This window comes from Callithrix jacchus, chromosome 9 (assembly GCF_049354715.1).
Source record: "Callithrix jacchus isolate 240 chromosome 9, calJac240_pri, whole genome shotgun sequence".
NCBI lineage: Eukaryota > Metazoa > Chordata > Mammalia > Primates > Cebidae > Callithrix > Callithrix jacchus.
In genome coordinates this window covers 51924622-51938475 of record NC_133510.1, presented here as the reverse complement: position 1 = coordinate 51938475, position 13854 = coordinate 51924622, and the positions used below count along the sequence as shown (strand labels likewise).

General features: G+C 40.6%; 1 pseudogene across 1 annotated transcript; it reads right to left on the bottom strand.

The window, feature by feature from the left end:
• Positions 1–4237: 4237 nt before the first annotated feature.
• LOC118144214 (N-acetyllactosaminide alpha-1,3-galactosyltransferase-like) lies at positions 4238–13308 on the bottom strand (annotated as a pseudogene). The gene is made up of 2 exons (XR_013522320.1): positions 13003–13308; positions 4238–9711 (listed from the first exon to the last, which is right to left on the bottom strand). The product of XR_013522320.1 is annotated as an N-acetyllactosaminide alpha-1,3-galactosyltransferase-like (transcript).
• Positions 13309–13854: the final 546 nt, after the last annotated feature.

The following is a 13854-nucleotide window of genomic DNA, read 5'->3' as shown; positions in this document are numbered from 1 at the left end:
AAAAATGGTTTCCAACATCCAGGTCTCTAATTTTGTTGTTCTCTTTGAAACTCCAAGTATTATGTATTATGTCCCATTTCTCCGCACATTTTAAACGGATAGACAAATTAGAAAAAAAAAATCAAAGCTCAAAGAGTTAACTTACACTATAGCGTTAGAGTCTTCTAAAACACTCTATCTTCCTTTCTTTTTCCTGCCTGCCTTAAATCTACTAGTTACTAACTACTAGTACCGAGAGAAGCCTCATTATTTATGGTCTAACTACAGCATAAACATTAAAACTCATTTAAAGTATGTATGTTTTAAAAGGTTTTGTTAAACCAAACTGCCATAAAGACTACCTCACCCCAAATTTTGCCTCACAGCCTTCCTTAGATTATCTAGCAGGGCAAACCAAGTTTAGCCATGTGAATAGTTTCCAATTCTATCAAAAAAATAACGTAAGAGTCAGGTATCTTTTATTTGTTGGTGAGTCTGTGGTGCTGTCTCCTGACTAGAGCTCTGAGGTAAAAGCTATTGAGTCTTCGTGTATGTATGTGTACATGTTTAGATATGGATACATACTATACATATAATAGTTACATTCTGTTTTCTGTCTAATATACTACCAAATTGACATATAGGTAAATGAATACTCATAAATTAATCCTCGCGGGTGAAGTGGTTCATGCCAGTAATCTCAGCACTTTGGGAGGCTGAGGCAGGTGGATCGCTTGAACCCAGGAGTTTGAGAACTGCCTGGGCAACATGATGAAATCCTATCTCTAAAACAAACAAACAAACAAAAAAAGGAATAGTGATGACACCTGTAGTCCCAGCTACCCAGGAGGCTGAGGTGAGAGGATCACCTGAGCCTGAGGAAGTTGAGGCTGCAGTGAGCCATGATCACACCATTGCATTGCAGCCTGGGTGATAGAGTAAGATCCTGTCTCAAAAAAAAAATTGAGCCCAAATGTTTTTCAAGTTCACATACATCTTTGATAAATAAGCCTGCCTTATACATTATTAATAAAATAATAGTTAAAATGTTTAAAAAGCTATTAACACACATTTTTATTTGAGTTTATTGATTAAATGGTTTCATATTCATCTCTGCCAAATATTATTAGGTGACAAAATGTAGCATAAAAATTATAGAAGTATAAACCCACCCAAAACCAAAATAATTTTACTTATATAATTTTTAATAAATAAAACATTTAATATTATTTAATAAAAACAACTAAATCTTCTAAATTATTAACAAATGTCCATATGTTTAACTTTAAAATTTTTAAACACCTAATGTTCATAAAGTTTAAAATAGTTAAGAAAAAGTTAACTAACTTTAAATCATGTCCATCCCTACATAATATGTTTTCAAATGTAATCTAAATAAGCAAAAATAAAAAATTGAGTATGTATAATGAAATAAATGCTTATAAGTAAACTTTGTATATAATTTAAAATCTTAAAATTATTATAGATGCTTATTAAATGTCTGTGCCATTTTCAATTTTAAAAATTATTATACAAAAACATATTCCAAAATTGTAGAATGGTTCTCACTATAAAATGCTAAAACCACTAAAAAACAGTTTTACATACAAAATATACAAAAATATACTTAAAAAATAAAATGTTTTTAGTAAAAAGTTATAAATGGTAAAAAAATACAATTTTTGTTAAAAAATATAATTTTGTCCAATTCAGAGTTTTAAAAATCACCTTAAAAAACTAAAAATTAAAACAAATACAAAAAATTTGTGAAGAGCGAATCTTATTTTAAAAGTTCTATAAGTAGGCCGGGCGCGGTGGCTCACGCCTTTAATCCCAGCACTTTGGGAGGCCGAGGCAGGTGGATCACGAGGTCAACAGATCGAGACCATCTTGGTCAACATGGTGAAACCCCGTCTCTACTAAAATTACAAAAAATTAGCTGGGCACGGTGGTGCATGCCTGTAATCCCAGTTACTATGGAGGCTGAGGCAGGAGAATTGCCTGAACCCAGGAGGCAGAGATTGCGGTGAGCCGAGATCGCGCCATTGCACTCCAGCCTGGGTAACAAGAGCGAAACTCCGTCTCAAAAAAAAAAAAGTTCTATAAGTAAAAACAAGTTGACTAAAATTTAAAGGGAATTATTTAGTTTCTCCATAGGTTAAACATTAAAATAAAAATATACTAATCCAGGACCAAAATATGGGCCCGTGTGTCTAAATAACAGGATTTTCTCAAAAAAATTAATCTACTTTTTAATAAAAAGTGATAGAATTATAAAAATTTTACTAAAATGTTACCTTACAGTCATAATTATAATTAAATAAATATTTATAGTTTAATTAAAAATTGAGTTTAACATTAATAGTACACTAATACAAAAGTAAAATTTACCTTTCTTTTTTAAACAACACTTGGCTGGGCACAGTGGCTCATGCCTGTAATCCCAGCATTTTGGGAGGCCGAAGCGGGCATATCACGAGGTCAAGAGATTGAGACCATCCTGACCAACATAGTGAAACCCCGTCTCTACTAAATTCCAAAAGTTAGCTGGGCGTAGTGGCATGCACCTATGGTTCCAGCCACTCGGGAGGCTGAGTCAGGAGAATTGCTTGAAGCTGGGAGGTGGAGGTTGCAGTGAGCCGAGATCGTGCCACTGCACTCCAGCCTGGCACCTGGCGAAAGAGCAAGACTCTGTCTGAAAAAAAACGAAACAACACTTTGATAATATTAAAAACAAGAAAAGATTTTTCTTTTTCTTTTTTCTTTTCTTTTTTTTTTTTGGAGACAGAGTTTCGCTCTTGTTACCCAGGCAGGAGTGCAATGGCGCGATCTCGGCTCACCACAACCTCCGCCTCCTGGGTTCAGGCAATTCTCCTGCTTCAGCCTCCTGAGTAGCTGGGATTACAGGCACGCGCCACCGTGCCCAGCTAATTTTTTTTATTTTTAGTAGAGACGGGGTTTCACCATGTTGACTAGGATGGTCTCGATCTCCTGACCTCGTGATCCACCTGCCTCGGCCTCCCAAAGTGCTGGGATTACAGGCGTGAGCAACCGCGCCCGGCCTATTTTCCTTTTAAATAAGCAAAAAAAAAAAAAAAAAAAAAAAAAAAAAAAAAAAAAAAAAGAAGAAAAAAGACATGCTGGCCTTATGCTGTTTTTATTGGGTCATATTTAAAAAACAGTCTCCCTCTATCAATGAGTAAAGACTTTTTGCCTTAACATTTTTTAAATTGTCATTTGAATTAAATAACTTAAAATAACCAAAATTTTATCTAATATCTAATAAATAACTTATAAGTAATATCTAATAACTTTAAAAATACCAGTAAATAAAAAAAACTTTCAAGACTCCCATAAAATACATATCAAAGAAACTAATTACATAAACTATTCTAATAAAATCTTTTTCTAACTTTTTGTTTAAAACACTGTTAATTCTTTTGTTTTACAAAGTCCAAAAACCTTTTTTTAAGCTATTAACAACTCTCTTGCTTTCTTCTTTTTTTTTTTTTTTCTTAATTGTACTTTAGGTTCTGGGGTACATGTGCAGATCATTCAAGATTGTTCCATAGGTACATACATGGCAAGGTGGTTTGCTGCCTCTATTCCCATATCACGTATATCTGGCATTTCTCCCCATGCCATGTTATCTCTCCCCAACCTCCCCACCCCCTACTGTCCCTCCACTAGCCCCTGCCAACAGACCCCAGGATGCAATCCTCCCCTCCCTGTGTCCATGTGTTCTCATTGTTCAACACCCACCTATGAGTGAGAACATGCAGTGTTTGATTTCCTGTTCTTGTATCAGTTTGCTGAGATGATGGTTTCCAGATTCATCTATGTCCCTACAAAGGACACGAACTCATCATTTTTTATGGCTGCATAGTATTCCATGGTGTATATGTGCCACATTTTCCCTGTCCAGTCTATCATTGATGGACATTTGGGTTGGTTTCAGGTCTTTGCTATTGTAAACAGTGCCACAATGAACATACGTGTGCATGTGTTTTTTTTTGTTTTTTTTTTGAGACGGAGTTTTGCTCTTGTTACCCAGGCTGGAGTGCAATGGTGCGTTCTAGGCTCACCGTAACCTCCGCCTCCTGGGTTCAGGCAATTCTCCTGCCTCAGCCTCCTGAGTAGCTGGGATTACAGGCACGCGCCACCATGCCCAGCTAATTTTTTGTATTTTTAGTAGAGACGGGGTTTCACCATGTTGACCAGGATGGTCTTGATCTCTTGACCTCGTGATCCACCCGCCTCGGCCTCCCAAAGTGCTGGGATTACAGGCTTGAGCCACCGCGCCTGGCCACATGTGTTTTTATAATAGAACAGTTTATAATCCTTTGGGTATATATCCAGTAATGGGATTGCTGGGTCAAATGGAATTTCTATTTCTAGGTCCTTGAGGAATCACCAGACTGTCTTTCACAATGGGTGAACTAACTTACACTTCCACCAACAGTGTAAAAGTGGTCCTATTTCTCCACATCCTCTCCAACACCTGTTGTCTCCAGATTTTTTAATGATCGCCATTCTAACTGTCATGACTCAATGTGGTTTTGATTTGTATTTCTCTAATGACCAGTGATGATGAGCATTTTTTCATATGTTTGTTGGCCTCACATATGTCTTCTTTTGAAAAGTGTCTGTTTATATCCTTCCCAAATTTTGAATGGGATTGTTTTTTTCTTGGGATTGTTAGTTCTTTGTAGGTTCTGGATATTAGCCCTTTGTCAGATGGGTAGATTGCAAAAAATTTTTCCAGTTCTGCTGGTTGCTGGTTCACTCTAATGATTGTATCTTTTGATGTACAGAAGCTCTGGAGTTTAATTACATCCCATTTGTCTACTTTGACTTTTGTTGCCAATGCTTTTGGAGTTTTAGTAATGAAGTCCTTGCCTGTGCCTATGTCCTGAATGGTTTTGCCTAGGTTTTCCTCTAGGGTTTTTATGGTCTTAGGTCTTATGTTTTAGCCTTTAATCCATCTGGAGTTAATTTTAATATAAGGTGTAAGGAAGGGGTCCAGTTTCTGCTTTCTGCACATGGCTAGCCAGTTTTCCCAACACCATTTATTAAACAGGGGATCCTTTCCACATTACTTGTTTTTGTCAGGTTTGTTGAAGACCAGATGGTTGTAGATGTGCGGCGTGGCCTCTGAGGCCTCTGTTCTGTTCCATTGGTCTATATCTCTGTTTTGGTACCAGTACCATGCTGTTTTGATTACTGCAGTCTTGTATAGTTTGAAGTCAGGTAGCATGATGCCTCCAGCTTTGTTGTTTTGCTTAGGAGTGTCTTGGCTATATGGGCTCTCTTTTGGTTCCATATGAAGTTTAATGTGGTTTTCCCCAGCTCTGTGAAGAAGGTCATTGGTAGCTTGATGGGGATAGCATTGAATCTATAAATTACTTTGGGCAGTATGGACATTTTCACAATATTTATTCTTCCTAACCATGAGCATGGAATGTTTTTCCATTTGTTTGTGTTCTCTCTTATTTCCTCGAGCAGTGGTTTGTAGTTCTTGAAGAGGTCCTTTACATCATTTGTTGGTTGTATTCCTAGTTATTTTATTCTTTTTGTAACAACTGTGAATGGGCTCTCTGTTAGTCTGTTATTGGTGTATAGGAATGCTTGTGATTTCTGCACATTGATTTTGTATCCTGAGACTTTGCTGAAGTTGCTTATCAGTTTCAGGAGATTTGGGGCTGAGATGATGGAGTCTTCTAAAAATACAATTATGTCACCTGCAAATAGAGACAATTTGACTTCCTCCTTTCCTAGTTGAATACCCTTTATTTCTTTTTCTTGCCTAATTGCTCTGGCTAGAACTTCCAACACTATATTGAAAAGGAGTGGTAAGAGAGGGCATCCTTATCTAGTGCCAGATTTCAAAGGGAATGCTTCCAGTTTTTGCCCATTCAGTATGATATTAGCTGTGGGTTTGTCATAAATAGCTTTTATTATTTTGAGATACCTTCCATTGATACCTAGTTTATTGAGAGTTTTTAGTGTAAAACGCTCCACTGCACTCCAGCCTGGGTGGCAGAGTGAGACTCCATCTCCAAAATAATAATAATAATAATTGACCACAAAGTTGACTGCAATTAATTTGTAACCTAATTAAGCCCAAAATGACATCAGGCCTTTCACTAAATAAAACAGCAATTCAAAATACGCCATTAAAACAAACCGTGCCACCTCACAGCCCCTTCCTTTCCTACATTCCAAATCCCTCTCTCTTTAAAAACCTCTATATTCCCTCCACAAAGGGAAAAGTGGAAATTTTTAAAAATTTCACCCATTCTTCCCCTTGCTAACACGAGTAATAATGTCTTGCTCTCTTTCTGTCACACCTCATTATTATTTTGACTTGTTTCTATAAACAAATGGCTGAACCCTTTTGCCAGTTGCACATCTAGTTATTACCCTTTTATAGTGCACATGGAAAATAAGAGGTTACTTGATTCTCCAGTTCACTCTTTGATGTCAGCCCTCCAAATTGGGGTATAAGGGGCACAGGTACCCTAAGATCCAGACTACCCAAGTGGTGGGACTAGCTGATGATCCATTGTCCTCTGATGAAGCCCACATTCTGGAAATGGAAGTCCTTGCAAACCTCTTCAACCCACTGCAGGCATTTGCCTTCTCTGATACTATCCACCTCTCCTCACCAAGGATCTGAAGACACAAGTTACAGAGTCTGGTAGACTGAATATGAATGACGTGGCAAAACAAGAAGCATCTTCTGTTCAAGTTCCTGCCATTTGTCAGTCATGGGGTCCACCAGGCTGGAAATCACCCATACTGTCTCCCATTCAGTGCCTCCATTCAGTGTGTCCCATTCAGGATCCATGATGTATTTAAGCGCCAACCTCATGGCATGTATTCCTGCAAGGAATCAGCCCTTACTTCACACTGAGCACCTTGGCTCATTTAGGTTCCCTGGGTCTCTGACCATGCACCATTATGATATCTAGTGGGAATCTCCACAAGACTTTCACAGAGAAGTCAGATGACATCCTTGTGAGAAAATGATGGACTACATACAGATGGCCTGAAGCAATCTGCTCTTGAAGACTTTTGAGGATTGCCAAGGCAAATGGTGTCCTTATTGAAAGTTCTCCCGCTGCAAAGCAACTCCTTGTTGCTTTAGACCCATCAGAAACAGGAAAACATTAAAATCAAGGGGATACACCCCCACAACTATATCTCACTGCCAACACTTCCTTTACCACCCCCTTTTCTCCAGTATGTTATCTGACACACGAAGAGTATCTCTGTTGTTTTTTTGTTTTGTTTTTGGTGGTTTTTTTCTGAAATGGAGTTTTGCTCTTGTTGCCCAGGCTGGAGTGCAATGGTATGATCTGGCTCACTGCAACCTCTTCCTCCCAGGATCAAGTGATTCTCCTGCCTCAGCCTCCTGATAGCTGGGATTACATGTGTGTACCACCACACCTGGCTAACTTTTTGTATTTTTAGAAGAGAGAGAGTTTCACCATGTTGGCCCAGCAGGTCTCGGACTCCTGACCTCAGGTGATCCACCCATCTTGGCCTCCCAAAGTGCTGGGATTACAGGCATGAGCTCCTGTGCCTAGCCTGTTTCTAGCTTTATCTTTGCCTATGACAAGTTTCTGGTTCAGCTGATAGCATTTCTCCCAAATTCAGAATACATAAGAAATCACTGAGAATTTACATCTGATTACCATAGATTCATTCTCTCATATTACAAGGCTCAAAGTTACAAAGAGAAATAGTATGTGATTGTGATGTTGGTGTTTCGTTAAAATTTTCTTAAAGTTAAAATTGTTACTTTTCTGAGGAAGTAGCCAGAATAACTCTCTCAAATTCAAAAAACCATTGGCACAATTTGAAGTCAGTCATCATTTCTAACCAATGTATACTCTTTCTGCTGCTAAGATAGCTTGACAATTTTAATATCTACATTATGGCCTATATGATAATCCCAGCAGTATTCTGGGGATAAGATCTTAGAGGGTTCGTTGAGAAAGAAATCCTTGTTTAGGTGGCTTTCATCATGCCACTTGGCTTTGATGTCATTTTTCCTGTCCTGGAGGATTCCCTTAAAGCATTCCTGGGTGATATTGAGAACTTGAATGAGTGTTCTACCAAAAATGACTTTGTGGTAATAAAAATCCCGCTGGCTGAATGAAAGGTATGCTGCCGACTCCTTCCAGCTCTCATAACTATACTCCTCAGGATGTGTCCCATACCACCAGGCCTGTAGCTGATCCACCAACTGGCCCAGGGTCTCTACCCCAAAATTATCTTGGAACACCTGGTCCTCATCCATGCAGAAGAGGAAGTTGACTTCCTGTTGGATGTGGGCCAACATGTGCTCCCTGATGGTCTTCATGCCCATCATGCTGATGTCCTGCTACCTCTTCTCAAGCTTGGTATCAAACACTGAAGAAACACAGAGAACCCAGCTCTATCAACAGCATCATAGCGACATGGGCCATGATATAAAATATGACTCTGTGGCCGACCATGAAGTACCTCTCAGCAGATGTTATAAACTCCTTCAAGTAATACTCTGTATATCTTCCAACAGCAAAACCCATCAACCCCACGGCAGTTTTCTGTTTGGCATAATAATTTTCTAGGATAGTTCTGTTCTAAGTGCCTTCCCACACAACCGATGCATTCCAACTGGTCACTGTCAGCACCTCTGGGTGACTGTATGGATTAAACCAGTCCCATAGCTGAAGGTTTTTTAAAAATTTTTTGGTCATCTTTCTATCTTTATTCTCTTTTTCTTTGTATCTTCTTCTTCCTCTGCTTGATGATTGTGAGTTCCATTGTTGAAGCAGCTTGGAAACCACCAGCCCTTCTGAGTGCCGCTGTCAACAACTTCTGGGTGTTTTGAGTGATACATCCACTAGAGATAGCCTGGGGTGTTGATGCATTTCCAACCCACAAGGATCACAGTGGAGACAACCAGTACTGGTGGAATTACCTTTCCTTTGACTTTCATTATCTTCTCCTCATCATCTGCTTCTTTCACCCCAGAGTAAAAGGCAAAACAATGAAGTTCTACTGAGCTCCCTTCTGCAGAAGGAAAGGTTGAAGGAAGGGAAGGTGCTGCATTCCAACTCTTGACTGGCAGAAGTTGGTAGCCCAGGGCCAGAGCATGGCAAGTGACGCTAGGCAGGGCATCTCACTCCCAGCCCAGGTGGCGCCCTCTCCGCTGCCTCTGCCCTAGCCAAGCAAGGCATGTGGGGGAAACATGCCGGCTCTGACATTCAACCCAGAATTATATTTCAGAAATTACCAACTAGTTGAATAAATATAGCTCTATTTTTTCCCTTTAACTCAATTTACAATAAATGTAGAAATTGAGCACAGGCCACATGTACTTGGCAGAAGGCTGTTTCAAAAATGAACATCAAACTTATTTTCTCCAAGACTCTCCTCCCCATCATCCATTCAGCATTCAGTTCAGAAAAAATTACCTACAGAACAATGGTTTTCAAATTATGTTTCATAGTCACTGTATTCTTATTCCTTGAGCTGTTACAGGTACGACTTAAATTCTATGCTTAAATGTGTCAAGCAGCTGCATACTACCTATTCCTCTTACATGTTGCCATTATTAAATGTTCTGTGGGCTGGACGCTGTGGCTGTAATCCCAGAACTTTGGGAGGTTGAGGCAGGTGGGTCACTTGAGATCAGGAGTTCTTGACCAGCTTGGACAGCAGGGTGAAACTCTGTCTCTGCTAAAAATACAAAAATTAGCCGGGCGAGGTGGCGCATCTGTAATCCCAGCTACTCAGGAGGCTGAGGCAGAGGAATCACTTGAATGCGGGAGATGGAGGTTGCACTGAGCCGAGAGTGCGCCACTGCACTCCAGCCTGGTGCCTGGCGACTGAACGACACACTGTCTCAAAACAAACAAACAAACAAAACCAAAGTTCTGAGACATTGTACTATTAAGAAAACTGTTTTCTGCACTTTTTCTCTTTTAATCACAACCCTCTCCAGCAACAACACCCCCTCTTCCCCAGCCAACACATAACCTAAGACCCGAAGCTCCTATTATTTTATGGAATTAGTGTTCTAGGGTTCACAACTTAGGAAATCCTACAGCAGAGCCTCCTTGTAATAATAGGGGGAAGAATGGAAAGCCATATAAAGCCCTGGAGAGTTTTTTTCCCCTAAGAATATTGATGTTTTCTTTATCTCCTGCCATATCAGAACTGCTTTAGTGAAAAGTTAGAGGGTTTTAATTCCATTTACTTTTATTTCACATTCCTAGTCTCTAGCTAGCAGGGGTGATGTTTATCAAGTTACCCTCTTTTTGCCTCTCACACTTAAAATGTGAAAAACACCAATTTCATAGGGCTGTTCTGAGGACTGAGTTAATACAGTGCCTCACTCATAAATAAGTGCTCAGCCGGGTGTAGAGGCTTACACCTGTAATCCCAGCACTTTGGGAGGCCAAGGTGGGTGGATCATCTGAGTACAGGAGATCCACCTAATGTCAGGAGATCACCTGAGGTCAGGAGGCTGGCCAATATGGTGAAACCCTGCCACTCTACTAAAAATACAAAAATTAGCCAGGTATGGTGGCAGGCAACTGTAATCCCAGCTACTTGGGAGGCTGAGGCACGAAAATCGCTTGAACCCGCAAGGCGGACATAGCAGTGAGCTGAGATCACGCCACTGCACTCCAGCCTGGGCAACAGATCAGACTCTGTCTTAAGGGGGAAAATGTGCTCATAATTTGAACAATTATTATCACATACAAATACTTGAACTTGTGTCTTTGAAGGACTCAAAACTTTAGTAGAATCAATTTCTATATTAGAACAGTGACAGAAAGGTCACAAAGAAAAGCTTAGGGACAAATGAAGGCCATTGACTACCAAAACATTTGGACTTTATTCTGTAATAGCCACTGAATGTTTTCAATAACACTATAAAAACAATGCAGGAAATATTAGTTATAAATATTGTTATGATCCACGCAATGTACTAAGCACTTTATATACAATATTTTATTTAACTCTCTTTTTTTTGGAGGGAGTTTCACTCTTGTTGTCCAAGGCTGGAGCGCAATGGTGCAATCTCGGCTCACTGCAACCTCTGCCTCCCCGGTAAAAGCGATTCACCTTGCCTCAGCCTCCCAAGTAGCTGGGACTACAGGTGCCTGCCACCATGACTGACTAATTTTTGTATTTTTTGCAGAGACAGGGTTCACCACATTGGGCTGGGCTGGGCATGGTGGCTCATGCCTGTAATCCCAGCACTTTGGGAGGCCAAGGTAGAGTTATTTAACTATTACAACAATCCTAAGCTTAGGAGTTAAACTCTTAAAACAACCCAGAGGGAATATCCTGATCATCATTTACCCATGAAGAAACTGAAGCTGAGAAAGATGAAAATGAATCCCAGCACTTTGGGAGGCCGAGGTGGGTAGATCACGAGGTCAAGAGATCGAGACCATCCTGGTCAACATGGTGAAACCCCGTCTCTACTAAAAATACAAAAAATTAGCTGGGCACAGTGGCGTGTGCCTGTAATCCCAGCTACTCAGGAGGCTGAGGCAGGAGAATTGCCTGAACCCAGGAGGCGGAGGTTGCGGTGAGCCGAGATCGCGCTGAGCCGAGATCGCGCCATTGCACTCTAGCCTGGGTAACAAGAGCGAAACTCCGTCTCAAAAAAAAAAAAAAAGAAGAAGAAGAAAGAAAATGAATTGCCTATGACACCTAGTAAGTGGCCGTAAACATGATTTATATTTCAGGAATCTGACTCCAAATATCATAGTTCAGCTGGAAATTCAAAAGTAAAAGAATTTACACACAAATCATGAAAAAGACAAACCATGATTTGGCTTCTGAGAGGACACAGGATAAAAGAAAGTATTATTGTTAATATTAAATGACTGAGACCTGAGATCCACACATGCAAAACACAACCTGCCTCTCTCTCTCTCTCTCTCTCTCTCTCTCTCTTTCTCTTTGTGTATGTGTGTGTTACATTAAATATTATGGAAAGTCTGCTCAGAGCAAAAGGAAATTAATTGTGGCTGAAGCACTCAAGGACAGCTCGATAAAAGACATTAATGATGGCAGATGGGTAAAATAAAGGAGAAAGATGGCATTACTGCGGACAAAAATGTATTATAATCATCTATTACATTTTAAATTATTATTATATTTTTTCGAGATGGAGTCTCCCTCTGTCACCCAGGCTGGAGTGCAGTGACATGATCTCCGCTCACTGCAACCTCTGCCTCCCGGGTTCAAGCAATTCTTGCACTACAGCCTTCCGAATAGCTGGGACTACAGGTGCGTGGCATCACACCCGGCTAATTTTTGTATTTTTAGTAGAGACAGGGTTTCACCATATTGGCCAGGCTGGTCTCGAACTCCTGACCTCGTGAACAGCCTGCCTTGGTCTCCCAAACTGCTGGGATTACAGGGGTGAACCACCGCGCCCGGTCTTTATATCACACATATTAAAGTAAAAGGATACATGAGGGCAGATCGGAGTTATGCATGAAATTTAGACACATATTATGAGGCTAAATCCCGTTTCATTTGTTTTATTAACTGCTATTGCCTGACTCTGAAGTATTCAGTAATAGTTGACTATAGAAAAGAATGGTAAAGGTCAGGTAGATTTGATCAGATCTGAGGTATGTGGAAGTAGAGGGCTATTTTGTTGTTTTTAACAAGAGTATCAAGTGAGATTGATTTTTCATCTCTTCACCCAGCTCTCTTTCAGAAAGGCCTGTCAGCTAGCTCCATCCCTAACACTTTTAGGGGTGTTGACCCTTAACTGGCAAAACTTGTGTTTAAAATCCCAAATATTAAACAGATAAAAAACGTAGATAGTAAATACTTCGATAACTCATTTCCAGGGAATTGTATGTCTGAGGGAACAATACACGGCTGCAGGTCCTACGAGGCCACAAAAGCTAACTACAGAGATAGTCTTCAGCTATTTTGAAGACAGTAGGCCTTGACTACCGTCATCTCTCGCATGCCCATTAGTCTTACTACGGTCCTGCTGGCGTCAGAGAGGTGGCTGGCTCTACGACGCACGGAAGGAGTGTGTCCGGCCAGAGAAGTGGGGAGGCTCGGCTGCCTTGGGAGGTGCAAGGAGTAGCGCTAGAAAGTCGCCGTTAGGCCTCTGCCAAGAACACCAATGGATCCGCAATGCGCCTGGCCAAACTGCAGCGGCTTAGCTCTTTTAAACACCGCATAACAGAGAAAGCCTGTATTGGAGAAAATAAGAATCTGCGGCAGAAACGGAATGCGCGGTGATTCAAACATTTTTATACAGCATGGTTCCCTCGCCAGACTGCAAATCCCAGCATCCACTCCTTCCACGGGAGCCAATGAAAAAGCTACAAGTTCCTGCAGCCAATCATATTCTGAGCCAGTGTATCACCCGACTGAATTCTGGGATTTGTGGTTTTCACGTGGCAACATTTACACCATGGTGGTTAAGGCAATACAGGCCACTCGTCTGATCCCAAACGAAACCTCCCTGTTTTAATTCTTATGTTGGTTCTGCAAGCTGACTCCTTAATTGTCGTTACTCCCAGGCTTTCTCCTTCTCAAAGATCGTAATCTTCTTCTCTTAATGTCACTAAATAATCAAATTATTTTCAGATTAAGGCCCACTCGTTCCGCTCATCTCCTGTCCTTTAACCGTCATTTAAAGTATCGCGAGAACAGCCCCTTTTAGTGATTGTCATGCCTCCAAAAGGCGGGTCACGCGAAAATTGACACAGGCTTCAGCCAACCGAATTGTGCTTTAACTCTCGTCTGCAGCGTGCTTGGGCGAGGCCTCCTGAACTCTGACCTTAGCTTTCCGTAGCGTCCTGCGTCTTCCGCCCCCGTCCC